Genomic DNA, 19,263 nt, shown 5'->3' on the forward strand with positions numbered 1-19,263 from the left:
CCAATCAGTGAGCAGCATCAACACCTGAGCTTCATTCAGACTCTGTTATTGAAGATGTTGTTGGTACAAAGTTCATCTGCTGCTCACATGAATCCATGAAAGATTTATTTCACTGAATGTTTCTTCAAAGCTCATTTCAACCTGTTGAAGTCATGAATGAAAGTGCAGACTGAGAGTGGATCACATGATGTTTGAGGTGTGTCATGTGACATGTTCAGTATTGTCACACATGTCTAGATTGTCCCTGATATCATAACTGCTCAAACACTGATGATTATATTTGAAGAATTATTCCTGATGGCAGCAAAGTTTGAATGGAGCTCTCTGTCTGTGCTGATTTGTCGCCCTCTGGAGGTCAAAGCACAAACTGCATGATGTCACTGTAACCACCACAGAGACAGGAAGTGTTTTTATGACTGAAACACTGAAATGATGCTAACGGCTGTCGTTAGGCTCACTGACAGCAGTGCTGATGTGTTCATGTCAAACACTGGCTCAGGTCAGACTCCTTCATCCTTCTCCAGCGTGAGGCCGCCCTCAGACCCACAGGAGCTCTGACCTTTGACCTCCTGACCCTAACCATTTTAGTCTTGTTGCATCTTTAAATGCAAATCCTGTGAAATGGTCAGGGGCGGCTCTAGAGAAATTTTCTTAGGGTGGCAAAATCAAAGCCTTTTTCCCCCAAACACATATGCAGGTGGTTACATGTGGTTAAAATGATTCAAATGCAGTAAGTATGCACGTTTTTCATATAAATATAGTCTATAACTTAATTATTGTCTGTACCCACATGATTACACACTTTAGTTACATGAAACATGTGAGTTTTGATGTTATGTACTGTACAGCCTGTATATTAAATACATATGTAGCCCAATAAGTATAAACTCCAGAAAGCTACACAACATGGGGCGCTTCATTTACAAACACAAGTCTAACTTAAGTTTCACTGTTTTTGTTAGAAAACAGTCACATTGTTGCAGCTTAAATGACACAAAATGTCAGAAATCTGCACTGTCATGAACAAACATGTAAACCTCATTTTTCATGATTTGTTGGATTCACCCTCTGAGGTCTGAAATACAACCGGACATTTGTGACTCCTTTGAGTTTACGTTTGTGTTTCACCCTCAGATTGTTTCATTTTATTTTTTCCTCCTCTTGCTTTGTTTGGTATCTTTTCAGCTCAACTGAATTTAGTTGTTTTTTCACTGACATACTGCATTAGTATTACTATTACTATTAATGTAACTATTACTGATCTGAAATCACACAAAGAACCTAAAATCCTAGCAGTATTTTTTACTGTAAAAAAACCACAGACGTGTTGGGTAAATGTTTATAACTTGAAATGCAAATATAAATTGTACATTTTGTAAACAGATACAACTATTTATCTAAAAATGCAGCCAATACACCTGCTGTTTTTTCATTTTCTACAACCATTTAAAATAGCACTCACCTTCCTTCATTTCCACAGTGTAACATCCACCCACCTGTGTAAAATCAGAAATTCCCATGGTGTTGTTCAAAATGTGCTCTGGCACGATCATAAGCATCGCTTGCTGCTGAAAACAAGAAGAAAGCCGTCCTGCTATGGGCTGAACCATTTGTTAATGTGGAGGGGGGGACACTATGGAATATATCCAGTTCTAGCATTTATATTCACTGCTGCCTGTAACTACGCTCAAACTCTTAAACTTATTTTAATAAACAACACCGTCATATGCAAAACTGGGGTGGCACTTGGGGTGGCAAGGGATCATTTTAGGGTGGCACTTGCCACCCCATGCCACCCTTCTACATCCGCCCCTGCTGATGAAGCCAACAGGTTCGCTTCATTTGCAAAAAGCAGATATGAGTTTCTGAGGCCACAGTCTTCTGTGGCTGAAGGGGAATCAGGGGAAGCCCTGGAGGAGTCCACCACCCACCAGAAACAGGTCTGAGCTCTCACTGCAGTGGTAAAGGGGCTACACAGCCCACATGAGGCTGAGGGATGCAGCCTTCTGTCAGACTGTCACTAACACAGAGAAACACCCGTGTACACTCATACTCATGGGCACATACACCAATCAACCTAACCCCACTAACTGCTCGTCTTTGGACTGTGGGAGCCAGAGAACCCAGAGAGGACCCAGACATGGGGAGAGCATGCAAACAGCTTAGATGTTGGATTTGAACCCAGAACCTTCTTGCTGTCAGGAAACAGTGCCAACCACTTTTCCACTGTGCTGCCTGTTTGACTCTGATACACCCATTTTTGAGCTCTTAAAAACAGCCCTCCACACAACAGAGACAAACCATAAAGGACTTTGTGGCTTGTAGCAACCAAAGAAAGTTTAAGGTGCAAAATAAAGAGGTTGAAAGGAAAGTAATAAAGGAAACATGTAATTATAACAGTAATGTTGGCTGTGTATCACGTGTGGCATGTCATTGTGGGGCTGGCCTCTGTTGGGATTGAGAATATGTGATGGCGGGGGCAGGGTTGGTTACTGGGGTTTATCCTGATCTCCTGTTTAGTGGAACTGTGCTCCTTTGAATCCACAGCACTAACCTGGCACACACACATAAAATGCATCATTGCTACAGAGCACAGCAGGACTCATTATGAGTGGTGGGGCAGGCTGGATGGTGTTGAGGAGTCGTATCGCAGTGACATTGGCTCCCCTGCTTCACTCTCTCCTGCCCCACTAATGCAACTCACTAATCCCTCTGTCCCCTTTAGGTGGGGCTCACGCTGACAAGATAAAATAAGCTGCACGACTGGTGGGTGGGGGCTGTGCTGTCAGCCCCCCTGGGTCTGCTCCTCTGTGATCCTCAGTGGGCCAGTATGCCTCTCCTGGTAGCTCCATGGGGGATGGTGTGGTGGGTTGGTGGGTGCCATGGCGACTATGTGCGGACTTCACATTTTTGTCTGCTGTGACAGCTCCTTGATCTGGGCGGGGCCAGTGGGGTGTGGGTAGGTCCTTTGTGGGGCTTTGGACGTTGCCTGAATATTGTCAGGCAGCTGGGTGCTGTGCCTCGACCCTTTCTTCCTTTGCATTTGTGGTTTGGTGCCATAAATGCACAACATAGAAGAGCCACCTCGACGGGACAACACTCAGCGGTTCATCTGTCTCTCTTCCACAGCATGTCTTTATCCTGTCTTCCTTCTCTCACCACAACCAATCACAGCAGATGGCCCCGCCCCTCCCTGAGCCTGGTTCTGCTGGAGGTTTCTTCCTGTTAAAAGGGAGTTTTTCCTTCCCACTGTCGCCAAAGTGCTGCTCACAGGGGGTCATATGACTGTTGGGTTTTTCTCTGTATGTATTATTGTACGAGCTACCTTACAGTATAAAGCACCTTGAGACGACTGCTGTTGTGATTTGGTGCTGTGTAAATAAAACTGAATTGAATTAAGAAACAACTCTTAGATTCCTCACATGATTCTCCTGTATTCCTACGGGACGCCAAGGTAATATAACATGGAAGTGTGTCGCAGTGCCTGGTGGCCACATGTTACCCATAAACTGTCAACCTGACCGTACTGTAGCTACGTCCAAAGACTAGTTAAAGATTAAAGCTTTTTGGGGGGTTAAATCTGACATAAATAAAGAAAGAATAACATTAAAGTCGATTCTTTTGATCACTGTGGTTCTACTTTGAGGATATGACGTGTAAAAACCCTCAGTCGTGGCTGGTGGATCTCACATTCCTGGTCTTTGTAATTCCAGTTCAATGAAGCCTCATTTTCACCTTTTTCCAGGTAAATTTTCCCAACTGTTCTAATGTCCATGCTGTGGCATTGTCCCATCATTTGTATTTCCTGTTAATGGATTTTTAATATGGTCTGGGAAATTACTATATATGAGTAACTTCCTGTTGTATTGCAGCTTAAGGCCATTGTCACTGAAATAAAGCCCAAGTTGTAATAGTTTGCATCCAGAACGAGGAAAAGGAAGAAACCCAAACACTGCTCAGTGGATGAGTCCGTCCTGGAATAAATACCAGGACAAAACTAAAAAGAAGAGCTTGTTTCCTCGAAGCAACAACAGAAAGCTCTTTGTCTCTACAGATGTTTCTGGGAAACACGTTAACAATATTTAAACATTTGTTCTTAATAAACGTTTTTACTTAATGATGCTTTATGATATTTCTATCTGACCTAATGCAGCAGCGTATCCACATGAACTCTGCAGTGTTTCTACCCAGAGGCCACCGTGGTCCTTCTTTACTAATGCTGAGGGTTTTCTCCCAGCCGTGATAGCCTTTGACAGGTAAACTGAGTCATTCCAGCCCAGTGCAAAAATAACCTCCCTGTCTGCTCTTAACTTCACGCATCGATGCTAAAACGTTGCATAACTGAACCTGCAGACTGTGATCCTGTAGCTGTCGAGGAGAGGGCTTGATGCCGTCCATCTTCTGCTCAATTAACAACGCCTGCAACCTTTTGAGCCTTGGTCCTGCTACAGTCACAAATATAACATCATCACTCTTTATTTGATCCACTACACTGCTGTCATTTCTCTGTTATGGCCCCACAAGGTCACTGAATCCCCCTCAAACCCACAGCACATGTACAAGTTTTCAAAGCGGTGTTCTAATCTGCTTCGAGCTTTCATCATTTTAGCCAGCCCCTCCGATCTTCTCCAGGTAAACACTACAAAGAAAGAGTTCAGTCTGCATAAAACATCTTGTGCATGTCACACGATACAGCATCCACAGCAGTATACACTGCAAACAGCAGAAGCTCTTCCTTCTTAGCCTTCGGTCCAGCAGTGATGATCTCCTCCTGCTTTTGCTTCACATCACCTTTCTCCTGAAAATCTGAGCTGGGCTTGACAAACCCTCAGCTCAGCGTGATATAAAGGTAGCTCTTCTAGTGTATTTGCCATCTCCTGAGCTGTCATTGTTACCATCTCACATTCTTCTCCAATCCATGGTTAGGGTGCTGCTCATAGGGGGTCAAAGTTCAGAGGAAAGTTTGTTCAGCAAATGAATGACAATAAATCATACATGTTTGCTGATTCACAGGTTAACAGCCTGGAGGAACAGGGCTGTGTCGTTCCTGTGATGCGATTCAGCTTTATTTCAGCCACTCAACAAAACAACATTATATTATATTTAATATATATTAAATATGTGCCAACTGATTCAGTACGTTTCATGTAGAAATATGTGTGGCAACTTTTTGTTGCAGCAATGATCTCAAAACACGGGGGGGGGGGGGGGGGGGGGGGCTAAGATGAATGTCTGCTGTGAGGACAGGGGGTGTGCATGTGCTCAAGTCACGTGACACGTCATTTACGCAACATTTGGTCGATTTCAAAGTTACAGTGAGATAAAATCATGTTATGGATTGCACTCAGTATATTGTGCCGACATGGTGAGATTGTGTCTGTCGAGCCGAGGAGAGCGTCGCACAATGGTTCAAACTCAAAATCTTACCAAGTATATTTGTCTTATTTCTAGTCAAAATTATCTCATTACACTTAAAATAAGACACAATCAGCTACAGGGCAACATTTCAGTAAGCTAAAGGAACTTGTTTCAAGACAGTGAATCTTGAAACTAGAGAAAAACTAGAGATTTTTCACTTGTTCCATTGGCAGATTTTTTTCACTTATTTTAAGCTAAAATATCTTGTATTAATTGAAAATAAAAAAATTTATAAATCAGTATTTGAAAATAAATTATTATTCCATTAATAAATACTTCAAATCAGAAAAAAAAGAAATAAAATCTCAATAAAAACCTCACATCAAAAATCCTTTTCCTGTGTCGTCTCATGTCCAACATCTGTGTAGGCAGAGTGTAAACACAGAGGCTGAATGGCCTTTGGTATAGGTGCAAAGCTAAGACTGTCTAACCAATGACAGAGCTCCTTACCTCACACCGGCTAATTTGCATTGCTCCGGGATTTTGGAAATTTATCCATTTATTCATTATGATGTGGTTCAGCATCATAATGCTGAACCACAGAAACACACACACACACACATATATATATATATATATATATATGTGTGTGTGTGTGTGTTTCTGTGGTTCAGCATCATAATGCTGAACCACAGAAACACACACACACACACATATATATATATATATATATATATATATATATATATATATATATATATATATATATATATATATTAGGGGTGCAACGATACTCGTATCGATATTGAACCGTTCGATACAGTGCTTTCGGTTCAGTACACATATGTACAATACGAACAATACAACATTTTTAATTTATTTCATCAACTTTCCTTCTGCAGATGCTGTCTGTGTTGAGCGCTCAGTGGATCTGCGTTCGACTACTCCGCCTAGGCTGCACTGTCGAGCACAGATCCACTGAGCGCAGTGCAAGCTAGCGAGACAGAAGCTAAGCTCCTTGCAACATGGCAAACTGACCCTCCCCCACCCTCATTCAGATCTGGCGTTTGGAACTATTTTGGTCTTCATGTGACGTATGACCCTGAAGGTAAGCGTGTCATGGACTAAAGTAAAACAGTATGTTGGATGTGCCACGCAATGCTCAATTACATGGGTGGGAGCTAGTGTGTTAGCGCGGTTAGCTCGTTAACGTGTTGACGCCGTCCAGCCCCACGCACGGGGCGATCCGCGGTCGCTCGTTAACGGAGATTTGCCGTGTTGTGGCGTTAAGGTCATTTCAGATTAACGCTGACAGCACTAGTGGGAACACAACGAATATGACTGCACATTTACTCCGACATCATCCTGGTGCAAAGACAAGTGGAAGCAGACAAAACAACAAGCACCATGCTACAAACTTTACCCTAGTCATTTAGACAGCTGTTAGCACAGGATTCTCCTTATGGGGACCTGATATGTTTAATATGCTGCTGAGAATATAGCCCAGAAGAAGCGTATAGTATAGCTTTTATTTTGAAAGAGCCATTTCTCTGTAATAAACTCTCTTTTCCAAAGATGAGCGATTCCTCCATCAGATAGATTTATTTATTTTTTATTACTTTGGTGTTTCAGCAACATTAAATTTAAAAACTGTACTTTTGAGTTAAAATATATATTTATAATTTTAATAACTGACAAATTAAAAAGGCATGAACATTTTTTTTGTATCGAAAAAATATCGAACCGTGACACCAAAGTATCGAACCGAACCGTGAATTTTGTGTATCGTTGCACCCCTAATATATTTGTATATATGTGTGTGTGTATTTATACATCAATCCATTTTCTTGCTTATGGAGTTCAGGGCCTGGGACCTACTCCAGGGGCCCGTTCTTCGTACGTCGCTTACTACATCCAAGATCAAATGACACATCCAAGATCAAATCATCGCGCTAACCGTGAGCTCGCTAATCCGGTTCCCCGAACACACCTGCTGTTGACGATTACTACAGCTGGACGCAGGAATGTGACATCACTGGGTGTCGTAAAAGGGGCTACGCATCGATAGTAGAAACATTGATCGGCAACCCGCTGATTGGTCGGCGAAAATGTCGAAGGGGCGTGCTCGGTATTTTCCGGCAGCAGAGCAAGAACTCATGAGTGAGGGATTTCAGGAGTTTCAGAGTTTAATTAAAACGCAAGAGAACACTGCAAAGGCTGCAAAAGCAAGGAGAGAGGGCTGGCAGAAAGTTGCTGACAAATCAAACTCGTAGGTAATTTAATAATGATAATAATAATGGATTGGATTTATATAGCGCTTTCCAAGGCACCCAAAGCGCTTTACGATACCACTATTCATTCACTCCCACATTCACACACTGGTGGAGGCAGCTACGGTTGTAGCCAGGCTGCCATATCGCGCCATCGGCCCCTCTGGCCAACACCAGTAGGCGGTAGGGTAGATCTATCATATGACACTATATTGTCCAATATCATATGGCATTATATTATATTATAATATGTTATATTATATCCCCTTTCACATTAGAGCCACAACAGGACCCACAAGAACATGGGAACAAGTAAAAGTGGAATACAGGAGTATTCTACAGAATGGTAATATTTATCTCTTAGATTGCTTTGCGTCTCTTGGCAAGGTAATACTGGCCTGTAATACTCTGTTTGTTTGTTTATAACAGCAACCAAGAAAAGGGCAGAGGAAAAAAAGACAGGTGGTGGTCCTGCACCCCCTCGTCAACAAGTTGGTTAAGTAAATAATACCCTCACGGGAATATCGATATCTCTCTATGAGCACACTGTCGCGCTGAGCTAAAGGATCCTGTCTATCCCGCAATATACGCTGAATTCTGAGGACTCTCCTTATCAATCTTGCACCTTCCGCAATGGGTTGGTCGCGTATACGGACAGGACATGGCTGCGACAGGCTTCCCAAATCCACCTTCGCTTTTATAGCCGTGGTCTCTCATCTTGATTACACGAAGTAATTTACAATTACTACTCTGAAATATGGATTACATCTGTAATAATCACATACATGTAATAGAATGTTAATAGTTCATTTCCCTTTTTTAGGAAATGACCTGTATGTATCTGTGTGACATCAATAAAAGGATCAGGTGCTGCATTATCTTTAGTTACATTGATAATATTTATTTATGGTGAAACAGTGGAAAAATATCGCTGTTGCTTTCGTATAAATGAAGCGGACATACCTGCGTGGCCGCGATCTAATCCTGTTTACATAAAGTAAACCTGCTCCCGAGCAGCAAGTCTATGACAGCAAGTCCCGGATGAGCTTCGGGGAACCGACTGATCCAGGATCACGCGAAATCGTCAACAATCTAATCCGGCTAACCTACTTAGCGAGGTACGAAGAACGGGCCCCAGGTCAGCTTTAAGTGTTTATAAACATGAACATTATGAACTCATGACTCCCTTGGGAAGCCTATGGTTTTTCATAGGCAGGGGATATTTGTTTTATCACAGTTCATTACCAAACAGAGCAGGGTTCTAGTTGATTTGTGGCTTTTAGGATATTATGTATAGGTGTGTAAAAGTGGAGTGAATATAATTACAAACAGCAATGCTAGTGGAGTGATGACAGACAGGGCGGTTGGGGGGTGGTGAACAGTTTGCCAACAGTTCTCCCCTGTAGAGAAGGACATCTGCCATTTCTTTTTCCTTTTAGTCAAACAATTCAGGTAGTGATGAAAGAAAATCAGACTGTGGCAGTGCTTGCAGCAGGTAACGGAGTGATAATGCAGAGTTTTTACTGCAGTGGACAGTCCCTAGTGTGACCATCGCTGGAACCAACCAGCTGATTTACACCATGGCAGCAGTCACCAGTGAAGTTCTTGGCTGCAACATGAACAATCTCAAGTAGCAATGCCTCCCATGGAGAAGGACACTAAGGCTAAACCCTTGAGGCGACTTTTGTTGTGATTTGGCGCTATATAAATAAAATTGAATTGAATTGAATTGAAAGACCAAGGGAGCACGAAGGGATGTTAGCCAACTATCAGAGCTGCAGAAAGGTGCGATGAAGAAGGTGCCTAAGAAGTACAGCAAGCTCCCCATACCTGAGGCCTTGGAAACTGCCAAGCAACGACTCAAAGCCTTGGCCAGCCGCTTGAAGGGACCATACCAGAGAGATAGAAGGCAGGAGAATTAACTAAGAGTAATCTACAGTTCAAGGTATATTCTCAGTGGCAGGGGGACACTATGAGAAGAGCCCCACCAAGGCTGGAGATGGAGCAATACTGGAAGAGCATATGGGAGTAGGATGCAACCCATATGGAGATGCTCTGTCGCCGCTGCTGTTCTGCATAGGCCTGAACCCTCTCAGTGAGGTCTTTGACAAGACTGGCTACAGATGCAGACTACAGAATGGAGCAGTTGGATCAAACTACCAGAAGGCAACATTGAAGACATAGAGGACAGTTACAAGTACCTGGGGATCCCGCAGGTGAATGGGAACCATGAAGAGGCCGCCAGGAAAGCTGCATCCACCAAGTACCTGCAGAGGGTCAGGCAAGTCCTGAGGAGTCAGCTGAACAGTAAGAACAAGATCCGGGCCATCAACACCTACGCCCTGCCCGTGATCAGGTACCCTGCTGGGGTAATAGGCTGGCCAAAGGAGGAGATAGAAGCCACTGACATAAAGACAAGAAAGCTCCTTACCATGCATGGAGGGTTTCACCCCAAGTCCAGCACCCTGAGGCTGTACGCTAAGCGGAAGGAAGGGGGCCGGGGACTGGTGAGTGTCAGCACCACAGTCCAGGATGAGACAACGAACATCCAAGAATACATTGGGAAGATGGTCCCAACTGACCGAGTGCTCAGTGAATACCTCAGGCAGCAGAAACCCAAGAAAGAGGAGGGAGACGAGGAACCATCATGGAAGGACAGGCCCCTGCACGGTATGTACCACCGGCAGATAGAGGAGGTGGCTGATATCCAGAAATCCTACCAGTGGCTGGACAAAGCTGGACTGAAAGACAGCACAGAGGCACTAATCATGGCAGCACAAGAACAAGCTCTGAGTACAAGATCCATAGAGGCTGGGGTCTATCACACCAGGCAAGACCCCAGGTGCAGGCTGTGTAAAGATGCCCCAGAGACAATCCAGCACATAACAGCAGGGTGCAAGATGCTAGCAGGCAAGGCATACATGGAACGCCATAACCAAGTGGACGGCATAGTGTACAGGAACATCTGTGCCGAGTATAACCTGGAAGTCCCGAGGTCAAAATGGGAGATGCCCCCAAAGGTGGTGGAGAATGACCGAGCTAAGATCCTGTGGGACTTCCAGATACAGACGGACAAAATTGTGGTAGACAAACAGAAGAAGACGGCCGTAGTGATCGATGTAGTGGTCCCGAACGACAGCTGCATCAGGAAGAAGGAACACGAGAAGCTGTAGGGGTACCAAGAGTTGAAAGAAGAACTGAAAAAGATGTAATTTCTTACAAAGAAAGACATTTCTTGAACCATTTGGCAGTGTTCAGCCTTTTCTCCGTTTCCCTTCTGTAACAATGATTTCTTTACAGCCTCCCAGACAGCTGTTTGGGAATCACGCTGTTGCAGAGATGCTATTGTGCCTGTCAAACTATGTTGTCTTTGGCATTTTGTAAGAAATTAAATGTGTTTGAGAGCACAGTTTAAAAGATACAGTTTAAAATTGGTTCTTTGCTAAGTCTGTTATGTACGTGCTAGACACAATACTGGTTCATCCCTTGACTTGAGTGCCTTTTTTATGTTTCAGTGATTCATGGGTCAATGGCTTAACAAACAAAAACATGCTTCTGAAATGCTTGATTTTCTTTAGGATTGGTTAAACTAAAAGACGTTGACAAGGAATTTTAAGGGTTTTAGGAAGCATAAAACCGAAATCAGTTGTATTGGATACGAGTATAAATGAGTGCTTAGGCTCATGCAAGAAAAAACATCTTAGACAGGATATGACAAAACGTACTGTGATACAATTCTTCATTACTACAGCTCATTGAGTGCTTTTGTAAAAAGTCAAATCTGTGTGCTCCATTAAACCCTGTAGAAGTTGTTTCGAATGCTGACAGTGGACAAACAAAGTTGTCATTTAGCTTAAACATTAACAGTAGAAAAGGCCCGATAGGAATCTAACATCCTTGGAATCAAGCTGTGGGAGTGAGTTTTGAAACCTTTCTGTAGGACTGCTTTAAACTTGCCTTCTTGGTGATGTGTTGTCTGATGTCTTGTTTGACTTGAGCAGATTCTTTACGTGCTTTAAGTTTCTAACACATTTGCTTTAACCAGTAATTGAAACTGCTGAGTAGGAAGTACTAAAGTGGGTGTTGAGCATGTTGGGTGTGTCCTTATTACCTGTTTCGATGTTTTCTTTTAATTGAAAGCGTTTCATGAATATGAAATGCTTCTGCGTAATGTTAAACGTTATAAAATATTCTTATGATTTAAACTCTGTATTCATGGCTTATTCTTTCCTGGCCTTTCCTGTAAGCACTTTTATGCTCGGTGGTAAAATATCACAGAACTAGCAGTTTGGCGAGTGTCATACCGCCTGGATTAGTGGCTCAGCTGGTAATTCAGAGATTTATGTAGCTGAGTTTGCTGTGTCATGCTGATTTGGGGAGACTGGACACAGACCTGAGTCATTCTCTTCTGGGTGATCACAGTGGTTACTCTCCTCCCTTCCTCATCTCACCCTGCAAAGAAATCTTTGTTGTTCTGCCTTGACCTCTTCCTCTGTGTTAGTTTGCTGTCCTTTCATTAGCTAGCTTTAGGACTTCTCCTCTCCTCCATGAATTTATCCCCACTAATCCCATTACATGCTTGTCCTTGTCCCACATTTATCAAACATACTTTTTAAAATCAAACAGTTAGAAATGACATTCATTACTTCATTATGTAACATGTCCCTGTGATCTAAACAGCCTGTTAGCCCTCGGAGCATATTTAAGTAAATTGAAATAATTGTGCAGATAAATTGGATTTGAAAGCTCTTATTCTAATTTTCTGTTTTGATGATATTTGGGATATGCTGTTTATGTAGAACAGCTAAAACTAGTTCTTTATATTCCCATATAAATGATAAACACACATTATTTACAAAACACTGCCCGGTGGACGCCAAAGGACGGCCTGTTTTGATTACGCTGGGATCTTTTTGGAGCGCACATTTTTGGTCTACGATCAAAGCTGCCACACCACGCTGGATTAATCTCCCAGTAGCTGAGTTTATGAAGTCATAAGAAAGGAATGTCCCACATGTTCCTGCTGTTACACCATATTTGGACTGGGACACCTTTGCTAACCTCTGTTGCTCAATGACACACTGATTTGAATCTGGAGGCGCTGGCGACATATTTGCAGCAGTGTGGGTTCACAGAGGCTGTTTGGACTCTGAGCATGTGACACACCAGTAGCGTGCCACACTGGGCCTCTCGGGGTGGCGTACAGTGTCACTGTGTGTGTCTATTTAAGTGTTTGTCGTGTAAATGAGGACAACCAAGATATGTGAAGTATAGAGTGGTGTACCACAGTGACAGGTTAATGTCAGTGTGAGTGTGTAGCAGTTTGTGTGGCCAGAGAAGGTCAGCAGCCTCCAGAGGACAAAGCGCTTGTGTTCTTCCACAATCGCCCGTTTGGTCAGACAGATCATTTGGCATCTGTCAGGCTAAAAACAACAACGCAACATAAAACCAAGCATACGCTCTGCAGTCCTGCAGCTAACTCCTGACAGTCTGTCTGCTGTAGGCTGAAGAAATCAGGGGCTCATTCATCTGCACCTGTCAGCGTCTTTATGCTAACAATAGATCAAACAGTATGTGTCCACAGGATGTGTAATGTTGAAGGTTACCGTACATCCTTATCTCCAGCACTGAGAATCAGTTATCACTGATCGCTGTCTCTGCTTTGTTTTGACATATTTCAGTTGCCTCACTTTATATTGTAAGGTAAATACCCTACAACATTACAGAGAAGAAGAAGTAATCCCAGGCTCGGTGAGGGGCAGCCATCTGCCGTCACCAGCTGGAGGTGATGAGTGGAAGACGGAGAAAACATTCTCCACAGATTTTCTATAGAAGACTCGATAGGCCACTCTTATTTTCATCCACTGCTTCGTTACCTCGACACGATGTTTTGGATCATCGTCATGCTTGAACATCCATCTTCATGGGACGAAGGTTCCTCGTCACAGTACGATACGCGGTCCTGTCTATTGGCCCCTCCATGCAGGGAGGTCATCTTGTGCTCTTAGCAGAAAAGTGACCCATGTTTCCACCGCTTTACTGTGGGGGTGGTGTTCTTTGGTTTTTAGTGATTGTAAAGAAGTTTTCACAGACAAACCATCACAAAAAACCCCATTAAGTGCCAAAATAACATAAACCTGTAGTTTTAAAAATAAATAACTACGAATTTTCAAAAACTTCTTAACAGAAAATCTGTTTAAACAAAAAGGTTTTGAAGTGCTTTTTAAAAGAATGGACAGAGTCAGCTGTAGACTGGTGCAGAGCCTTGGTGGTTTCTCTAATCCACAGAGGCCAGTACATTAATCTAAATGCAATGATGGAAACACATTGATAATTTCTTCCAGTTCAGCAGAGGAGACCATGTTTAGAAATGTTAGGAGTGAGATAAAGATTTTACACAGTTGAAACTCAGAGAAGACTCAAACGCCAAGATTTTGAATGCTGAACTTAGCATGTGAACAAAAACAGAATAGAATGCATTTTATTGTCACTACACACATGCACAATAAGCTTCAGAGCATCTCCTATTCAGTGCAGACGTGGGAAAAGAAAGAGGGGTGAGTTGCACAGTTCTGCAGCACTATCTACAAATATAGAAACAAAACATAGTGCTATATATTACAGTGTGGGTTACTGCACCTAAATTAAGTGTTGCACTGTGGTGATGATAGTTGTGTAGTCTGTGTGTAGAGGTCCTAGATTGGGGGGTGGAACTGTGTTTATCATGTGTGAGTTCAGGCTGGTTATGGGTCTGTGGGTCTCCTTGCTGATGCACCTGTAGCGCCTCCCTGAGGGAAGCAGGTTGAACAGGTTAGAACCAGACTGGGAGCTGTCCTTGATGATGTTTGCTGCTCTGCTGAGGCAGCGGGAGGAATAAATGTCCTTCAGGGAGGGGAGGGGGCAGCCGATGATCTTCTGTGCTGTCTTGACCACACTCTGAAGCCTCTATCCGCCTTAGTGCAGCTGCCGTACCATACTGTGATGCAGTAGGTTAGCAGGCTCTCAATGGACGAGCGGTAGAAGGTCAGCAGCAGGTTGGAGTTCAGCTTGTACTTCCTGAGGACTCTCAGGAAGTGCAGCCGCTGTTGGGCCTTCTTGACGACCGCTGAGATGTTGTCTGTCCAGGAGATGTCAGCAGAGATGAGGACACCAAGGAACCGGGAGGTGTGGACCCTCTCCACACGCTCCCCGTTGATGTAGAGGGGGGCCAAGTCAGTGCCTCCTGACATTGACAATGACCTCTTTGGTTTTCTTAGTGTTCAGTCCCAGGCTGTTTTCTGAACACCATGCTGCCAGCTTCAGGACTCTGTATGCTGAATCTTTCATCCGGGCTGGACTTCTTATTCTTGACTGAACTTGGCTTTGCCCTGGTGAGTTCTTTTCTTTCTCAGAACCAACCCGATTCACCTTTCTGAGCTCACCCCGGTCCACTGACAGAGGTGGAGGGCTAGCTTCAGTTTTTAAAAACAAATTTCGATGTCGGCCGCTGTCATCATGTACCCCAGCTTCGAGGTGCAGTTATTGGAACTGAACTGAACCTCATTTCTTTGCGCTGTGGTGTATCGCCCCCCGAAATTTGTTACGGATTTTATTTCTGAATTTGCTGACTTACTGGGGAGTGTCGTCTTACGCTATGATCGTATTTTAATTCTTTGTGATTTTAACTTCCACGTTTGTTGCGAGGACGGCTCACTAGTCAAAGACTTCCTTGCTCTTATGAATTCGTTTAATCTCACCCAGTTCGTAAGTGATCCAACTCACACAAAAGGTCACACACTCGACTTGGTACTGTCCCGTGGTTTGGGTATCTGCATCACGGACATTAAGGACTTCGGGATTTCGGACCATTTTCCGGTTTTGTTTAATACTGTTATTAACAATGTTGATTTGTATAGTGATGGTTCTCTACGGCAAACGCGCTCGATGAGCTCTCAGTCACTTGCTCATTTCACTGCTGCTTTTCTTGATTCTCCTCTTTCTGATGTTAATGGTATTGCAGATTTATCAGCGGAGGAACTTGCCAACCTTCTTAATACTACATGCATTCTTAATTCGGTGGCACCTCTGAGGACAAAAAGTGCCAAATTGTTACGCCAACCCTGGCGTAATGACCCTACCGGCGCCCTTAGGCGTGGATGTCGGCGCGCTGAGCGAAAATGGAAAAAAGATAAACTCCATGTCTCTCTGGACATGCTTCGTAAATGTCTATCTAGGTATCAAAAGTCTGTTAAAGCTGCTAAATCTGCCTCCTTCTCTGGTATTATTTGGTCTAACTGCCATAATCCCCGAGCCCTTTTTAGTATTTGTAATTCCTCGATAAACCCTTGCCCCTTTACTTGTAGGGATGCCTCTCCTGTACTTCGTGATAATTTTTTTAAATATTTCACTGACAAAATTTAAGTTCTGAGGGCGTCTCTCTCATCTTGAGTCGTTGTTAGTTTCTGACCCTGTTCCAGTCCCTGAATGCTTGACTGTCCTTCAACAGTTCAATCCACTGTCTTATTCTCATTTAACAGCTATAAGTGATCATCTCTAACTCCCCCCGTGATATCGTTCCCTCTCGTTTTCTTAAGGAAGCTTTGCACACTATCGGTCCCTGTATCCAACTTTTACTAAATGTATCCCTGTCATCAGGTTGTGCACCGTCAGTATTTAAGCGCGCTGTCGTGCAACCCATTATAAAGAAAAAGGATCTTGACCCTAGTGCTCTAACTACAGACCGATCTCCAAACTCCCTCTTATATCCAAAATTCTGGAAAACGTGGTTCTAAAACAACTTCAGTCCTTCCTTGATACTAACGGTATCAGTGAAAGTCAGTCTGGCTTTAAACCTCGCCATCGCACTGAGACAGCGTTAGTTAGGCTTTTTAATGATCTTCTTCTACCTGTGGGCCATTGTTTTAGTTTTACTAGATCTGACTGCTGCCTTTGACACAGTCGACCACAAGATTCTCATCTCTAGAACATGTCGTTGGTCTTAAAGTTATAGCTTTATCTTGGTTCATCTGTCAAAGAGGTCGTTTTCCGTAGCCATGGGGCAACACTCCTCGGCCTCTGCCCCATTGTGGTGTGCCTCAAGGATCTGTGCTCGGCCCAGTTCTCTTTTTCCTTGTACATGCTGCCTTTGGGAGTAATACTTAAAAAATATAACATTTCCTTTCACTGCTACGCCGACGACATACAAATTTATTTCCCTTTGACATCAGATGTCTCTACGTCTCTGGAACCCCTGTTTGACTGTCTAAATGAGGTCCAAACGTGGTCACGTCTCTCACACTGAACGAGGATAAGACAGAAGTTATAGTTTTTGATAGTCACACCCCGCTGGAACAACTGCCTTAGGGTCCCTTGGTAGCCATCTCTCACTCACTGTTAGAAACCTTGGTGTTTTCCTGCTCTTTCAAACTCGAGAAACAGATCTCCTCTGTGGTAAAAAACTGTTTCTACCAGCTGCGTCAGATATCTAAAGCAAAGCCATACCTCCCTTTGAAGGACCTTAAAAAACTCATTCATGGTCTTATCACTTCCAGATTAGACTACTGTAATTCTCTCTACTCGGGCCTCCCACCTTCCTCTATGCACCGGCTCCAGTTAGTTTGAAATGCAGCTGCGCGTCTCTTAACTGGAACTAGAAATTATGCCCACATCACACCAGTTTTAGCCAACCTACGTTGGCTCCCTGTTGAATATCGTACCAATATTCAAAATTCTTTTGCTTACCTTTAAAATTTTGAACAATTTATCTCCCAGCTATCTATGCGAGCGCCTCCATTTGTAAATCCCTAATAAGGCACTTAGATCTTCCAATCAAATGCTCCTGACGCAGCCGAGGTCTCGTCTGAAGTCCAGAGGGGATCGGGCCTTTGCTGTCGTACCTCCCAGACTCTGGAGTAACCTCCCTCTTTATATTCGTCTCTCCGAGTCCATGCAGTCTTTTAAATTGCATCTTAAAACTTAGTCTGGCTTTTGATCCAAACTACTATGTTATTTCTATTTTGTTTATTTATTTATTTATTTTGATAACACTTCTGAAGCGTCAGAGCTGTCCTTGCCTGTGATGGAGCTGACCTGCCATAGGACACTGGGAAGAGTGTAAATCCAGGCTGAATTCCTTGTGTTGGACAGTATTTGTGTGCAGCAGCAGAGCGCACAAATCAAACTGTATGTTTTGGTAAGCCTGGCCTTCTTGTACTGGATGTCAGTGAGCCAGTAGCTGGTGAGTTTATCACATTAACATTTTTACTAGCAATTTCACTAGCTGGGACCACATCCTCAGTTACGATGAACGATGATGGATGAGGGAGCGTGTACTGGTGCTGCAATGTGGGGAAGGCCTCAAAGAGGACCGGCAGCGGCTCCTGGGCTCCAGGTGGGCATGAAAATGAGAACCGAGGGTATTGGTGAAGGGGGCATATATAAACTGAGGCGGCGAGCATGAGGTGTGGTCCCACTCCTGAAATTCAGATAATATCTCCACTTAGAATAAACTGGGTCAAAGAAAAAGTGCCTCTGATTGGGCTGCTTTCTACAGTTGGCTGTGAGTCCATTGCAGGGCATCAAACATGGATAAGGGGTTGTTTCAACAGTAATTCTATGATGGAAAATTAACGAGGCATTTATCAGGATCTGTATTTAATTTAATATCTATTTAACATATTTAATCAATATAAAGCTCAGTGTCTATTTCTTAGCTTGTAAAGTTGTGAAATTCATGGCAGATTCACTTCTTGGCTGTTTTGCGTTTTATTAGATAGTTGATAATAAAGAGTGTCTTTGCCTGTGGCTTTGTTAAGACTGCAGGTTTTTGTCCGCCTGACCTTTGGTGACCTTGGCGAGCTCAGGATGAACAGGCTGTCTGCTCTGTTTGGGTGTGATGCTGCCTGCAGAGACAGTCTACTCTCATGCAGACACAACATCTTTACTGATATAACGTGGTCATGGACTCTTCTCTGTTCTTCCTTATTAAATAATAGTAAAATGACTCTGCAGTTTTGATTCAAAATGCACCAGGTCTGCTCAGTCTGAATCACACCGTTAGAGCCAGACCAAATGATTGGAGCACCAATGTTAGCACTCAAAGAGTCTAAGCAGTACCACTACCAGCTTTGGCCAGTGCAGGAGTGAACATGTAGATCCATGTTCTACTGAGCAGACACTGAGCAGAGGCAACATGCAGTAAATGAATTAGTGGTCTCCACATGTTTGCACCCAAGGTTTCCCTGCTTTTGTGAGCTGAGCTGTTTTAATATTTTCCATGTATTAGATGATACTGTCCAATGCTTCCAGGGCTGTGAAGATGGAAAAAATGATGTTGCAGTCGTTGCTGAAGTGTTGGTACCATTTGAAGGAAGTCATTAAAGCGCCAGAGCGAGCAGACAAGGCAAGCACTCAAAGAATGTGGAAGGCAGTCGGGGAAAGTTGCCATGGACGGACTTAATTCCTCCCAGCCCCAAACAGCTTTTATACTGTGGACAAAAATACATGAAAGTGTGTGTGTGTACCTGTTTAGATGTCTCTGTGGGGACCAAGAATTGGAATGTTACTATACTTGTGGGGACCAACAGTCATTTATGAGGACAAAAGTGCCTCACGAGTTTGAGACTCACAATGTGGTTCTAGTGTCAGGGTTACAGTT

Source organism: Mchenga conophoros, linkage group LG4 (genome assembly GCF_057382185.1).
Source record: "Mchenga conophoros isolate Kocher_MC1m ecotype Shallow Benthic linkage group LG4, M_conophoros_male_GT1.1, whole genome shotgun sequence".
In the NCBI taxonomy this organism is placed as follows: Eukaryota; Metazoa; Chordata; class Actinopteri; order Cichliformes; family Cichlidae; genus Mchenga; species Mchenga conophoros.